The sequence below is a fragment of the Crotalus tigris genome, unplaced genomic scaffold (assembly GCF_016545835.1).
Source record: "Crotalus tigris isolate CLP2741 ecotype Arizona unplaced genomic scaffold, ASM1654583v1 scf7180000017887.1893490, whole genome shotgun sequence".
Classification (NCBI taxonomy): domain Eukaryota; kingdom Metazoa; phylum Chordata; class Lepidosauria; order Squamata; family Viperidae; genus Crotalus; species Crotalus tigris.
The window spans coordinates 1278812-1294018 of record NW_024096704.1 but is presented as its reverse complement, the minus strand read 5'-3'; the positions used below and the strand labels follow the sequence as shown (position 1 = coordinate 1294018).

The following is a 15207-nucleotide window of genomic DNA, read 5'->3' as shown; positions in this document are numbered from 1 at the left end:
AATATTCTGACAATTATTTTACTTTTCATCTTTAAATCATACAAGATAGCCATACAATCTTTATATGGAAAAAAAGAAAGAATATTTTCATGTTATTTATAAACAGTTTAAGTTGTCCAGCATGATGTCTGCACTCACTCATTAGGACTTAGTATCATGACTAGTTTAACAAATCACGTATATAAATCTTCACTTTGTGTCGTGTTTAAACTCAATCATCATTCTAAACTAAACTTTGAGTCCAATAATTACTTACTTTTGCCTGGAAGAATAAAACATTTGTGTTATTTTTAAATTTATTCTAAAAATAATCCCAATTCTTAAGATTATACTTCACTATTCATCTACAACAGTGGCCCCCAACCTTTTGGCACCAGGGACCAGTTCTGTAGAGAGAGGCTTTTCTGCGGACCGGAGGGGGTATGGTTTCATGTGCTGCCTGCATCCTGCAGATGGGGCTTCGCTTGTTTGTGAGGACCGGTTTCTGGCATGCCGCAGACTGGTGCCAGTCCACCGTTGGGACCCCTTGATCTACAGCATCACCTGTGCTCCACTGGAATGCCTAACTCATACTTTTTAAGGCTAGAGCTCCCCATGTCTTTTCATGAAATATTTTCTTGACTTATTTTCCAAGAGAAAATATTTGCATTGTATATTCAGAGAGAAAGGTTTATAGCTGATAAAATGTCTGTTAAAAAAGCAGACATATGCGGAAAAAAATGAGCTACAAAACTGTAATATCAAGTGCTTTATTTGAAAATAGGGGGCTTCCTCAAAAATAAACATAGAATTGCTTTTCATCTGATTTTATACATATTCAGAGGTTCAATAGGATTGTGCAGTAAACTTGAAAATGATTCCGGCCTAAGACTCAGCTTGCAGTTAAACAGCAATGAACAATATAGTTAAATAGCTTTCTGAACAGATGCAGCTCAGAGGAAACAGTAGTTTATCTGTCTTGCAGAAACTTTCTTATCAATGCCTGTTTCAGTTCCTAAATAAATTGCAAAGCATCTGCTGGGACAGTACTGTCTGTGATTCTTAATGTCTTTTGAAATAATCTGGGACAGTAGCGTCCATGGTACAATAATCCTCCTAACAGGCTGAGAGCTTAAAGACAGCAACATCTCTGTTAAGAGTCAACCTCCAAGTCATTCTCCCAGCATCTGCTTAGCATACAGCAGCACTGTGTCCATATTAAAATGGTGTCATGTATTCCACATTTATATAGTGTTCACAAATATCTGTGTTTATTCTATATCTACTTAAACCAGAAAGCTTTTCTATAAATAATCTCCAAATAAAATCAATAAAATAAACTACTTAAAGCCAATTAAGAAACTCAAGTGTAGCTGAAAGCATAAATCAGTTTAAAGAAAGTAAAGTTTGATTTTAAGACATTAGTATCCCTACAGTCAAATAATAATACTTAAACAACTACATAACTAGAGCATAAGAACACACTCGGGAATATAGTATGAAGGACATTTTTTTTAACTATAATATAGCTCATGAATACTTTCAATCCAGCGAATTAAAGCCCGCCAAATTATCAGATTATTTTACTTATTTAGCAATGGCACATAGAGGTCATGCAGTCACTGATATACAAATTTAAAGAAAGCATGTGTGTGTGTGTGTGTGTGTGTGTATGTGTGTGTGTGTGTGTGTGTACATATACATAGACACACACAGGTGTGTGCACACAGGTGCCGCTCACGCAAAAAGGGAGAGGAAGATAGAAGACACGGAGCGGAGAGAAACGCCTGACTCACAATCTAATGGAACAGGAAGAGCTGATTGGAGCTCAAATGAAGCGCATAGTAGGAGAAAGGGAGGAATGAGTAAGCTGCACTTGAGAACCCCTAGTGAGGAGAACAACGTGAAAGAGGGTGAGGGGAGTATGGAGACAGTGATCACCCGAAAAAGAGGGGGGAGGATCCAGCTCAGCCCAAGAATTGGTGATGATGGTGTGAATGGTATCATATGTATAGGAAAGAGGAACAGGAAAGAGTTGGATACTGATGGCAAGGACACGTCCAGAATACAGCCCAATCAGCTGGGACCAATGACAAGGTCCAGGAGCCAGATGCAAACGCTGGTTAATTCTATATAGGTTGTTCCCGTTGACTAGCTTTTAACCCTGACGATGTCGGAAGTTTCTGACGAAAGCTCAGTATTTATTAAATTTTTCCAGTTTGGATTTTTTCTGGTCGTCATGATTGATTTATTTTATTATATATATATATATATATATATATATATATATATATATATATATTATATATATATATATATATATATATATATATAATATATATATATATATATAATAAATATCTATCTATCTATATCTTTGGTTGTTCGGGTTTTTCCTGCGTAAAATTGGAAGTGTCTTGGCGACGTTTCGACGAAGTCCCATTCGTCATCTTCAGGCTGGTGTCTTCAGCTTCGTGCTTCGAGGAGCCTCAAAGCACGAAGCTGAAGACACCAGCCTGAAGATGACAAATGGGACTTCGTCGAAACGTCGCCAAGACACTTCCAATTTTACGTGGGAGAAAACCCGAATAACCAAAGACCTACAAACACCCGCGAAAACCTCAGAAAACATATATATATATATATATATATATATATAGATAGATAGATAGATAGATAGATAGATAGATAGATAGATAGAGAGAGAGAGAGAGAGGGGGGGGGGAAGAAGGCTAACCAGCTGGTAGTGGTTAAAGTGATTCAGCAAAATCACTGAAAAAATTAAAACTGGTACTTTTTTTCCTTTTTTTCTATAGTTTGTAACATTTTATTAGATTATAGAATAAAATACAAAAATACAAAAGCAAATAGTAGGACACAGTTGGGAGGAAAAAGGGGGGAAGTGAGGGGGAGAAGGAAAAAGAACAGACTTCCTTTGTTGCAGTAGAAGGAAGCATTAACATTGAAACTCAGCTTTTTACTTTTCCATAATATTATAAACTAGCCATTTCTATAACAACAAATGAATCTAATCAGTAAAACCCAAAATCGCCCCCCTTTTTTTAGCCATCAAGTTTTTGATACCTTGCTAAGCACTGATGGTACTCAAATATTGTCATGTCCTAAAAGTGGTACAATCTGTGAAAAGGTTGAAAAACCGTGATCTAGAGGTACTTCTAGAATATTTATATTTATATTTATTAAAATTTATAGACCGCCCCACTCCCACAGGACTCCGGGCGGCTAACAATAAAAACACAACATAACTTAACAAAACAAACAATACAATAACATTCATCCAGGGGTCAGATTTTATAAACCCCAGGCCTGCCGGAAAAGCCAGGTCTTAAGCAGCTTGCGGAAAACCAACAGGGTGGGAGCGGTCCTAATCTCTGGGGGGAGCTGGTTCCAAGACGTGGGCGCCATCACAGAGAAAGCCCTCCCCCGCGGCCCCGCCAAATGTCACTGCTTGGCCGACGGGACCTGAAGGAGGCCCAGCCTGTGGGATCTAACCGGACGAAGGGAACTATGAGGTAGTAGGCGGTCTCGCAAATAGCCTGGCCCCGAGCCATATAGAGCTTTAAAGGTAATAACCAACACCTTGAATTGGACCTGGAGACTAATAGGCAACCAGTGCAGCTCACGGAGGATAGGTGTAATGTGGGTGTACCAAGGAGCACCCACTATCACTCGCGCAGCTGCATTCTGGACCAACTGTAGTCTCCGAATACTTTTCAAGGGTAGCCCCATGTAGAGCGCGTTGCAGTAGTCCACACGTGAGGTGACAAGGGCATGAGTGACTGTAAGGAGAGCCTCCCTGTCCAGGTAGGGTCGCAACTGGTGCAACAGACAAAATTGTGCAAAGGTCCTCCCAGCCACAGCCGTCATTATGAATAGTCTCATGGCTTAGTGGCAAACAGTACCTTCCTAAGCTTCATTAGTCACCAGCTGTCAGCTAGTCAGTTCACCAGTAACCTAAAAAAAGATATTATAACGGGAAGCATACTTACAGAGGTCTTGAAAATGCAACTAGTGCAAACTGTATGCATGTTTGGTGTTGAGTCTTCAATGCCAATTCACCAAGTATTTATTTTATTTGCAATATTTATACCGGTCATTTTGAAAAAAAGTCTAGAAAGCTCATGTACCAGAAAACTATCTAGAACAGTAAGATAATAACAGAATAATAACAGAGTAGGTCCCTTCCAATATTATTATTATTATTTTAATAAAATTATAATAATTAGTTATTAATAAATTATTAACAATTAAATTAATAATAATTAAAACAGTATATCAAAGAAAACTAAAACAAGATTCAGTGCTGCACAAGGTATTAGTGAAATGCTCACTGAAAAATGTTAACAATATTGAAAAATCTGTATCTCTGTGGAAAGATTATTCACGGGAATGAGGCCGCTACCAAAACCACCCATTTATGAGCTCTGTTTTGATGTGACTATATTTAAAGTAATTTTAATAATAGTTACAGCAGATGACTTGACTAATCACAAATAACTTAGCCAGCCTGGACCTGGTTATAGGTCAGTGGTGGCGAACCTATGGCACGGGTGCCAGAGGCAGCACTCAGAGTCCTCTCTGTGGGCACGCACGCCATCACCCCAGTCCTAGGCCTTCAGCTGGGTTTTATAAAACCTTTTCGCTTTAGGCCTCCGCTGCCATGTGCAAAAAAAGAAAAAGGTTCAATCAATCAGTCAATTTCAACTTCTTGTGGGGAAAAAAAAGATTTTGCAAAGTTGGAATTGATTGATTGAACTTTTTAGTCCCACCCAGTCTGTCATTACCACTGCAGCCATGCCCACCCAATGGGCCACACTCACCCAATGGGCCACACCCACCCAATGGGCCACACCCACCCGGCACCCGACGATGCATAAGTGGGTTTTGGGTTGCAGTTTGGGCACTCGGTCTCTAAAAGGTTTGCCATCACTGTTATAGGTAGTCCTCAACTTGCAATCAAAATAGGGACCAGAATTTCCATTGTTAAGTGATGCAGTTATAAAGCATAACATCATGTGACCTCATCTCTTAGCTGCCCTCATTGTCCTGTATACCAAGACTACTGTCATCCTTCACCACCTTCTTTCTCTCACTGCTGACAAGATATACCTACCCTGGCTCTTCGTAAGGCAGCTGCTGGCCACATGAGGCTATCTTCCCCATAAGGAAATTGCTGCAAGCAACCTGGGAACGTAAGACTCGTGTGGCCAGTAGCTGCCTCACAAAGGGCCAGGGCAGGGGTACCTCATCAGCAGTGCGAGCAAGACGACAGTGAAAATCATCCAGGGCAGCAAGGACCACAGTGTGTAGGGAGCCAAAAGGGCATAGGTAGGGGACAGATAGGCCAGTAGGAGGGAGTTGAAGTGCCCGTGCAGTCATAAGTACCAGTGCCCGAATTTTGATCATGTAACTGCAAGGGTGGTATAACAGTCGTAACTTTGGGGACTGGTCATTACTCCCTTTAGCACTGCCATAACTTCAAATGACCTCTGAACAAATGATGGTAAATTGAGACTACCTGCAGTTCTTGGATATAAAATATAAGATAAGGTATAAGATATAAGAGGGCAGGCAAGCTAAAAAATATTTCAGAAGATAGTAACAAACCACTTCCTTATTGTTGCCAAGAAAAAAATTGTGGATCTGTCCAAATGTAAATTACTAGTTGAGCTCAACTTGGCAATTATTCTAATTGTAAAATAGTTGTTTTTGTAAATTTGTTGTTTTCCTGTTTTGAGATTATTTTATCAGTGAAAAGGAGGACATTATAGGAAATAACTTGTTTATGAATAAACTGTTATGAAGTTTATCTCTGATATATTAAAATCCAGAACATCAGATGCTGGCTTACAACCTACAAATACAATACTGGATGATTTACAAAAGATTAGCAAGAGGTTTTTTTTTTTTAAAAAAAAGAATAAATGGTTTATTCTATTCCCACTAAAAAAAGAACTAAATGAATGCTTGGTGGATAAGAGGAAGTAATTGCATGAAAAAAACATTTCTGCACTTGGTTCTGGTACTAAATACACATTCCTGGACTGAAATTTTTTTAGTGTCCTGTCATTTAATTTTTGCCTAAATCCACTCATCTGAGTGATTCTTTTTTTATTTTTTTTATTTAAAAGTTTTATAAATTTATTACAATATAAACCCCCCCACCCCTTCCCCCACTTCCCAGAACTGATTACAGGATAAAAAATAAAATAAACAAACATAATCTAACTAACATTAATCAACTATACTATCAATCAAAACCATAACACACTTTAACTCCCCCAACAAATATTAACAAATTAAGTCAAAAATAGTAAAATAATTAAAACTAATAATAATTATCTAGAATCTACTCAAAAGCAAGATAATACTTTTCAATCTCATATTTCTTCTGAATATAATCAATCCATCTTCTCCAAACTATAATATATTTTTCTTGTGAATGATCCTTCAAATAGGCAGAGATTTTCGCCATGTCTGCTAAATTAGACACTTTAAAGTATCCATTCTTCCAAAGTAGGCAATAAGTTTTTCTTCCAATATTGCCCCACCAATAATCTTGCAGCTGTTATAAGGTTCAACATCAAATTAATTTCTTTAACATCAAAATCTACAATAATACCCAACAAAAACAATTGCGGAGTAAACTTTATCTTTCTCTTAAAAATCTTTTGAATATTCCACCAAATCTTAATCCAAAAAGCTTTAATATCTTTACAAGTCCACCAAATATGAAAATAAGTTGCATCTAAATTTCCACATCTCCAACATTTGGACTGTAAATTCGGATACATGCGAGACAACCTTTGGGGATCTAAATGACATCTATAAAACATTTTATAAAAATTTTCTTTTAAATTTTGCGCCTGAGTAAATTTTACATTTCTAACCCAAATTGTCTCCCATGTATCCAATAAAATCGGCTCTTGAATATTTTGCGCCCATTTGATCAATTTAACTAATTCTGTTTCAGAATCCAATTCTATTAAAACATTATAAATTCTTTTTATACGAGTTCGACCTTGATCTTTAATCTGTTTTACCAAATTCACATCCTCTAAGGTGATACCAACCTTTTTATCTAAACTCCACCTCACTAACAATTGATTATAATGAAACCAAGAGTGTACAATATTTTCTTGCTTCAACTCAATCAATGACTTTAATTGCCAATCTTGCCCAACCAAACTAAGTAATTCCTTATAAGAAATCTTATCCAAATTCACTCCCCTGGATACTCCCTCTATTACATCCAGGAATCCCCCAAATTGGAATTTTATAATTTAACCTATAATAATATTTTTTCCAGACACGCAACAAGGCACTTCTCAAAATAAGGGTTTTAAAAACCTGATCAACTTTTTTATCATAAATTAAATAAGCGTGCCATCCATATAATAAATCCCATCCCTCAAGAGAAAGAATATTTTTATTTGTTAAGTTGAGCCAATCACTAATCAAGGTTAAAGCCGCTGCATAATACAATTTTAAATTAGGCGCTTTAAGTCCTCCTCTTTCCCGTATATCTTGTATAATCTTGAATTTAACTCTTGGCTTTTTTCCTGCCCAAATGAACTTATTAATCCCTTTATGCCATTACTCCAAATTAACATCTTTCTTCAAAATAGGTATCATTTGAAACAAGAAAAGAAACTTTGGAAGTATATTCATTTTAACTGCTGAAATTCTCCCCAACAAAGATAATTGTAGTTTTTTCCAATCATTTAAATCCTTTTGCACTTTTGCCCATAGTATCTCATAATTATTTTTATACAATTTAACATTAGAAGCTGTGATATATACTTTCTCACTATTTCAAAACCTGTTAGTTTAATCAAAACATCCTTTTCCTTCATAGACATATTTTTCGATAATATTTTAGTCTTATTATTATTTACCTTAAAACCAGAAACCTTCCCATACTGAATTAAATTTTTACCAAATCCATAACCGAGTCTGTCGGTTGAGATGTCACAATCAAATCATCAGCAAAAGCTCTCAACCTATAATCATTCTTATTTATTTTTATTCTCTTTATTCTAGGTGACTCCCGAATTTTAATAAGTAAAATCTCCATTGTTAAAACAAATAACAATGGGGATAAAGGACATCCCTGTCTTGTACCCTTTTCAATTTTAAATGCTTCTGTTAAACCCCCATTAACTATAATTTGTGCAGATTGCTGTTGATATATTGCCTTAAGGGCAGATAAAAATTTATCCCCAAAATTTATTTCCTCTACTACTCTGAGTAAAAATTGCTAATTTAATTTATCAAAGGCTTTTTCAGCATCTAAAAAAATCAAAGCCACAGGGATTTGATTGTTCTTGTCTAAATACTCAATTAGATTAACAATTTGTCTAACATTATATTTCATATATCTTCCAGATATAAATCCAGATTGGTCACTATAAAACAATTGTTTCAAAACTCGCATTAATCTATTTGCCAATATTTTTGAAAAAAATTTATAATCTGTATTCAAAAGAGATATAGGCCTATAATTTTTGGGCTGAGTCAAATCTTGATCCTCCTTCGGAATCAATGATATAAAAGCCCTTCTCCATGATGGAGGTACCTCTGCTCCCAATAAAATATTATTAAAAAGTTCCTTCAATGGTTCTATCATTTCTTATCAATGAAAAGGAGGATATTATAAGAAATAACTTGTTTATGAATAAACTGTTATGAAGTTTATCTCTGATATATTATAATCCAGAACATCAGGTGCTGGCTTACAAACCTACAAATACAATACTGGATGATTTATAAAAGATTAGCAAGCGTTTTTTTTTTTAAAAAAAAGAATAAGTGGTTTATTCTATTACCACTAAAAAAGGAACTAAATGAATGCTTGGTGGATAAAAGGAAGTAATTGCATGAAAAAACATTTCTGCACTTGGTTCTGGTACTAAATACACATTCCTGGACTGAAAATTTTTTAGTGTCCTGTTACTTAATTTTTGCCTAAATCCACTCATCTGAGCGACTCTTTTGCATCTTATTTCTACTTAGATGTCAGAATTCTTGGCAGAAAAGATAGCCCTAAAATCTTATTTATACTACATACTTTCATTATACTGCTAAAATAAATGTGTTTTAAAATTGTTAAAAATTCACCACTATTGCAAACTGTTAAAACTGTCATGAGAAACAAATAGTATTGTTAAAAAATGAACACAAAACTAGCTATTTAACAATTACAGTGAAATTTAGAATCAATTTTTGTTTTCAGAAAGTGATCCCATAATGCCAGAAATGATTACATGAATCCTTAATTGATTTGATTTCATGTATCAGCATTTTCCTGCTAGCAATAATCAGTTATTCTCTAGGTAATTCATCTACTTTCTGTCTTTACTGAATATATATTTCTAAGGGGGAAAAGGAAAATCTACATAAAGTTGGCATCACTAACTATGCTTCCATTCTTTCTGAGCAGTTGGTGCTGGCAGAACTAAAGCATTAGAGTGTCTACTTGGCTGCTGTATTCAAACCACTTATCCAGGAACATATCCATTTTTGTAACTATGATTGCTTTCAGTGGTTACACCTTTATGTGCTTCTTCTCATGTTACCCTTTCATATACGTCAGATGACTTGTTTACATTGAGCCATGAGTTTTGAAATATGAATCAAATGTGCTTCCTTTTTGGCTTAAAAAGAATAAGAATCCAGATTGTATTAAGAAGAGAAACGATCTGAATTTCTCTTGGCCTGTTCCAGAAGATTTCCCAAACTTCCACAGATTTGAGGACTTCATGAAAAAGTATTTTGATCTCTCAATATTTCTGTTGATGAAAAGGACATAATTGGATCCTACCCCTGCAACTGATGAGTTTTTAATTTTCTACTAAAAAATATTTTAGAAAATATTGGGTTGGATATCTTCACCTCTGCTCATAAAAGGGTGCTCTTCTATGTTAATTACAGGATTGTAGAATTAAATCTAAAGATATTTAAACTTTGGCAAACATTAAATGTATTACTGAATCTATTGTATGTTTGCACAAACCAAAATGGCTAATTTCAGAGGGTCTATACATAAACTGATGTATTATGTCAATTAAAGCAAATGCCATATTTTATATCAAGGGTGTCAAACTGCCGGCCCGTACTCATGACACTATGCCCACCCCATTGCCGGCAACAGCAAAACTCTCCCGATACGTTGTGCGACATCATGTGACGTCACGAGTTTGACATGTCTGTTCTATATGATGCAATTAAAATATTAAATTCAAAAATAATGACTAGAAGCATTAACAATGTTGCAGTTAATTATTACAAACATATAACTACTATAGAAACTTTGTAGACTGGAACATCTGTATCTTCCATAAAGTAAGTTCAGAGTAAGGCAATAATCATGCTTAATTTGCATTATCAGATATTCTAAAATATTTAAATGAAGTTAGCAAAAGAATGTAACAGCCAAAGGTAAACATAAGTTAAACATCAGGAGTGTACTCTCCAAGCTATTTGTTTTGTTTTTTTAAAAATCCTATTTTCTGGGAGTAGTCTTATAACACTTCAAGGTACACACATCAAAGTAACAGGAAACCTAATTGCTTTTATGTATTTAGTTTTTTTTTTAGTGTTCTTCCTCATACAGCTGGTTTTATCACACAGGCTGCAATTCTCCAGCCATTCCAAAGTACCATTTATTGACTTTCACAGAATGAATTATCTTCAGGCTCCTATCTTGGATGCACACTATAGTCCACTAAGTACATGTACTTGGAAAGTTGACTTCAGGCAAATAACATTTATCAAACACATTGTCTATGCTTGCCAGGTGTCTATCAAGTCAAGCCAATCTACAGAAAATTCTAACAACTAGTTGTTTTCAATTATACTTTTTCTAACATGAAAAATATAGAGTCATTTGTTTTTATTCTAAGGACACATGGTCATTTTCTAGGACATTATAAATTCCAAATATGTCTGTTCAAAAACTCCATTATTTAAAAAGCTCAAAACCATGGGAATATGGTAAACATTGCTATAAGTGCTTATGTTTTAACAAACTAAAAATCAATGCTCAAAATTGCGATTTCCTATTGTCCTTTTACCATTAAAATATACAAATTCTTCATTAGCTAAGATCTTGAAAATAAATTGAATGCATAGATATCTTAGAAGTGAAAGACATCATAATAAATTCTACCTATATTTAACTTTTTATAATATTTTGCACCAATAATACCAAAACACAGTTATTACAGTTTCTGGCTGTAGATAACTATTTTCAAAATTCCTTAATGAAAACATACCAGCAGTTGACAGCACTCCACAACTTTTAACTTAGTCATTAAATTGTAAAGAACTTCTTTGAAAGTAGAGCCTCAATAGGTGAATCCCTCTTATATATTTTACAGCAGAAAAATCTGTTATAAATCTCCTCTCTGCCAATAACCTAAGAATTGGACTTCGACTTTTTCTTTAAAGGGAAAACCCATTGAGCAATTGAAGCATCGTTTTTCCTTATTCAGACCTCTGGTTGAGACATCAAGTTCTTGAACTTACCTCTTTTTTTTCTTTCTTTTTTTTTAACGAAGGCAATAGCCTCAGAGCAGGAACTCAAAGTCTTCTAACACCCAGCATGAACTAATTCTTTAGAGCTTCCAGGCTCTTTAGTACTTGCCGCTCCTTCTGGCTACAAACAGGGACACTCCTATCTCCAGGCTAATAGCCGCAAGGAGAAACAGCTAGAAGAAAGTTTGCCCACCCTCCGTCTTCCGCTCCCAGTTTTTATCCACCCCGTCACTTCTCAGTCACACACCTTTTCCTCCCCGCCTCTCGGGAATGCCATATGGACCGTTAGGCCGGCAGTGCAACAGCTGGAGAGCTTTCCACAGCCTAAGAACGGCTCCTGGAAGGTGGAGAGGAAGACAGAGACTGTAGGCGAGCAAGCCCTTTCGGTTTCTGAAGCCACTGTTCCGTTTACAGTCAGTTTCATTCTCGTTGCTTGTCCCCACCTCCCCTGTCTGCCACAGCATTTCCTGACATCATTCATTCTCTTGCATTCAAACACACGCCCACTCCATTTCCAAACACTGACTCACTCTAGCCCTGTCGCTGCTGCTATTCGAAGGCTGGGCTTGAAAAACCCGTTAAAGACCTCTCTAGAGGAACGGATATTTATTCATTTTTATTTATAAAGAGGGGCGGGGGAAAGCCCCATTCCAAGCAGAAGGGGGGGGGAAGGAAAATTTGGCATAGGTATTAAAATGAAGTCGAGTGGAAAAACTTCATTTTTTTCTAATTAACCGAGTTAGGAGATAAGGGTGGCGGAAGCCTGTTTAAAAAAATTCTTTGCCCTTCCACAAGCTACCTTAAAGAGACAAAACCCTTTTAGCATGAAATAGGGACAGAATTTCATCTTTGCAATGCTGCTGCTCTATTTTCAGAAATTTCCCGATTTTCTGTTCTTCACTATCCCTTTTCAGGGTTCACTTGAGTCCCATGTATTCTCCCTGTCCTTCAAACTTCCTTAGCTACAAATAAGTTTGTACATCAAAACTCTGGAATAATTTAGCTGTAGGGCTCAGAAGATGTACCTAATGGCCATTTAGCTCCTGCTTTCAGAGAAGTATTGAACAATTTGAACCGTGCCCTTCCTCTAGCCTACATTTTTAATTATGGAATCCAAAAGAAAAGTGCATCACATGACAAAGCTGTTTGAAACCAAAAAATAATTACTGTATTAGAAACAAATTAACGATAGACTTCCAGGCATACTTACTTGAAAGTAAACCCCACTGAATAGCAGAAGATAATTTAGGTACCGTAAGCTTGAATAAGACTTCATTTATTCAATTATTTATCAAACATGAGAATAGCATATATAGTAGAGGCGATATTGACATACAGATATATTGTTAGGGCTATTCTTGGCCATACAAATACTTAATAATAAATTAAGCTCTCACTGTTATTTTATCACCAGGCCCCAAAACCCATGTTTTCAAAGATATAAGAATGGTGTCCCCTTTATTTATTTTTTTTTTTTTAAAGATAAGATGGATCAATGTTCCTCAGTGTTTACTACATTTGAGCAATGAAGAGAAACTGGCTAAATAATAACAATGTTTGTAATAAAAAATGTTACCACTAACATACACACTTTAAAATTAAAGCACAACCCTGGCATTCTAAAAATGGCTCAGCCGTTCTGCACAATTTATAAAATACAGAACTACATAGGTAAACGTTTAGGGCCTGAAACAGAAAGAGAAGAATAAATATAGTCCTTGGGTTTTAAGGACTAGAAATACCCACCCCTCTGTGGGTCACAGCCTCCTTTTACTGTGGCTTTCCTAGAGTCGCAGCTGGCTCTGGTTTGCCCTGCTGTGCCAGCCATTGAGTCCAATGGATAGGCCCAGTTACCAAGGGCCTGCTCGCAGTGGGTCAGGGCATGTGCCTCATGGTTGCTTAGCAACCCCAGAAGATTTACCTCAACTGGCTTCCATCTGTAACCTGGGTCAGGTAGAGGAGAGCTTTCTTTACTTATAGTGAATAGCAGAGCTGCCTTTCGGCTTCCTCAGGAGAAAGAGGGCAAGCTTTGAGCAGAAGATCGTCTTAGTCACCAGGATAATTCAAACAAGTTCGCAGGAAGTTGCGGCTCATTTGGAAGTAACGGAACCAGTCACCTACATTTTTGGTTTGAGGCTGCTGGTTGTAGAAACGGTGTTCTTTATAAAGGTAGTCCTTGACTTACAAGGACAACTGAGACCAAAATTTCTGTTGCTAAGTGGGACATTTGTTAAGTGAATTTCTCCCCATTTTATGATCTTTCTTGCCACAGTAGTTAAGTGAGTCACTGCAATTGTTAAGTTAGTAACACAATCACTAAGTGAATCTGGCTTCCCCATTGACTTTGCTTGTCAGAAGTTTGCAAAAGGTGAGCACACGACCCTGGGTCACTTGAATCATCATAAATATGAGCTAGTTGCCAAATGTCCAAATTCTGATCACATGACTATGGGGATGCTGCAATGGTTGTAAGGATAAAAAAATGTTATAAGTCACTTTTTTCAGTGTCGTCGTAACTTTGAACAATCAGTAAACGAACTGTTGTAAATCAAGAACTACCTGTACAGGTAATCCTTACTAACAGACCTCAATTAGGATTGGCAACTCCATCGCTAAATGACCCATCTTTAAAGTGAAATATCACATAATGATGCTGACATGTATATCAATTCCAGCTGTGGCTGTGAAGCAAATCATTTATGGTCATTAAGTATGACACTGTAGTGGTCATTGACCATGCATTGTAGTTGTCAAGTGCCCAACTCGTCATCACATAACCATGGAGATGCTACAAGGCCACAACTTTGAAGACCAGTCATAAATCTAATTTTCAGTGCTATTGTAACTTTGAATAGTTATATGTTATAAACCGCTCAATGTTGCCTTGCACTGAGAGAAGAGTGACATATAAATTTGATAAATAAATAAAATAAATTGGAACAGTAGTCAATAAGTGAGGACTAACTGTACTGATTGTTTTGCACACACTTAGTTGTGATAGTTTAGACATCACTGAATAAACCACAATTGTCTGGGATGATGCAACATGTTAAGAAACCAAACACACATATCATAGCTTAAACTCTTTATCTAACTAACCTGCACAGTATCAAGAGAATATTTAATTTGTATGTTTTATATAATATGTGCAGATGCCCAGCCTGTGTAACTCTGATATTGTATTAAAGCAGAGTGAATTAACTAGCTGAAATGTCCCTTTAGTTGCAAATGTAGGCTTCTTCTCTTGGCATTTCCTGTGTTAGAAATGTGTTCATGGAAGTTACAAAAAATGTTTGGAGTCCAGAATATAGGCAAAATTCTAACAGATATCACATGATAGCAATTGTTCATAAATGTCATTGATAGGCTTTAAAATTATGGATGCATAATGTGGACTGAGAGATATTAAACATATCCATTTAATTATTCAACAATAATGCACAAAAAGCTGTATTCTGACCTCTCAATCAAAAGTGCTTGTTTGATCAGTTGGAAAGAAGGTCTTCTTTCTTTAAATAGTAATCATTTACTATAAACATTTTTCTTCCTCCCATTTAACTACTAGCAGCACGTCCCATGCTATTCTGTTGGATTTGTCCAAACTCTGGAAGCAGATTATGGAAAATAATACCTGAGAATATCTGGGGGTTACTGATCCCCCCCGTGCCA

At 36.2% G+C, this 15207-nt stretch overlaps 1 protein-coding gene across 2 annotated transcripts in view; it reads right to left on the bottom strand.

Moving 5' to 3' along the window:
• SGMS2 (sphingomyelin synthase 2) overlaps positions 1-12022 on the bottom strand; it is a 68644-nt gene extending 56622 nt beyond the window's left edge. The window contains exon 1 of one of the 2 annotated variants that reach the window (XM_039344014.1): positions 11530-12022. The gene's annotated coding sequence lies outside the window, so the exon portion shown is untranslated. The remainder of the gene's footprint in view (positions 1-11529) is intronic. The other variant, XM_039344015.1, reaches the window with a different exon arrangement.
• Positions 12023-15207: the final 3185 nt, after the last annotated feature.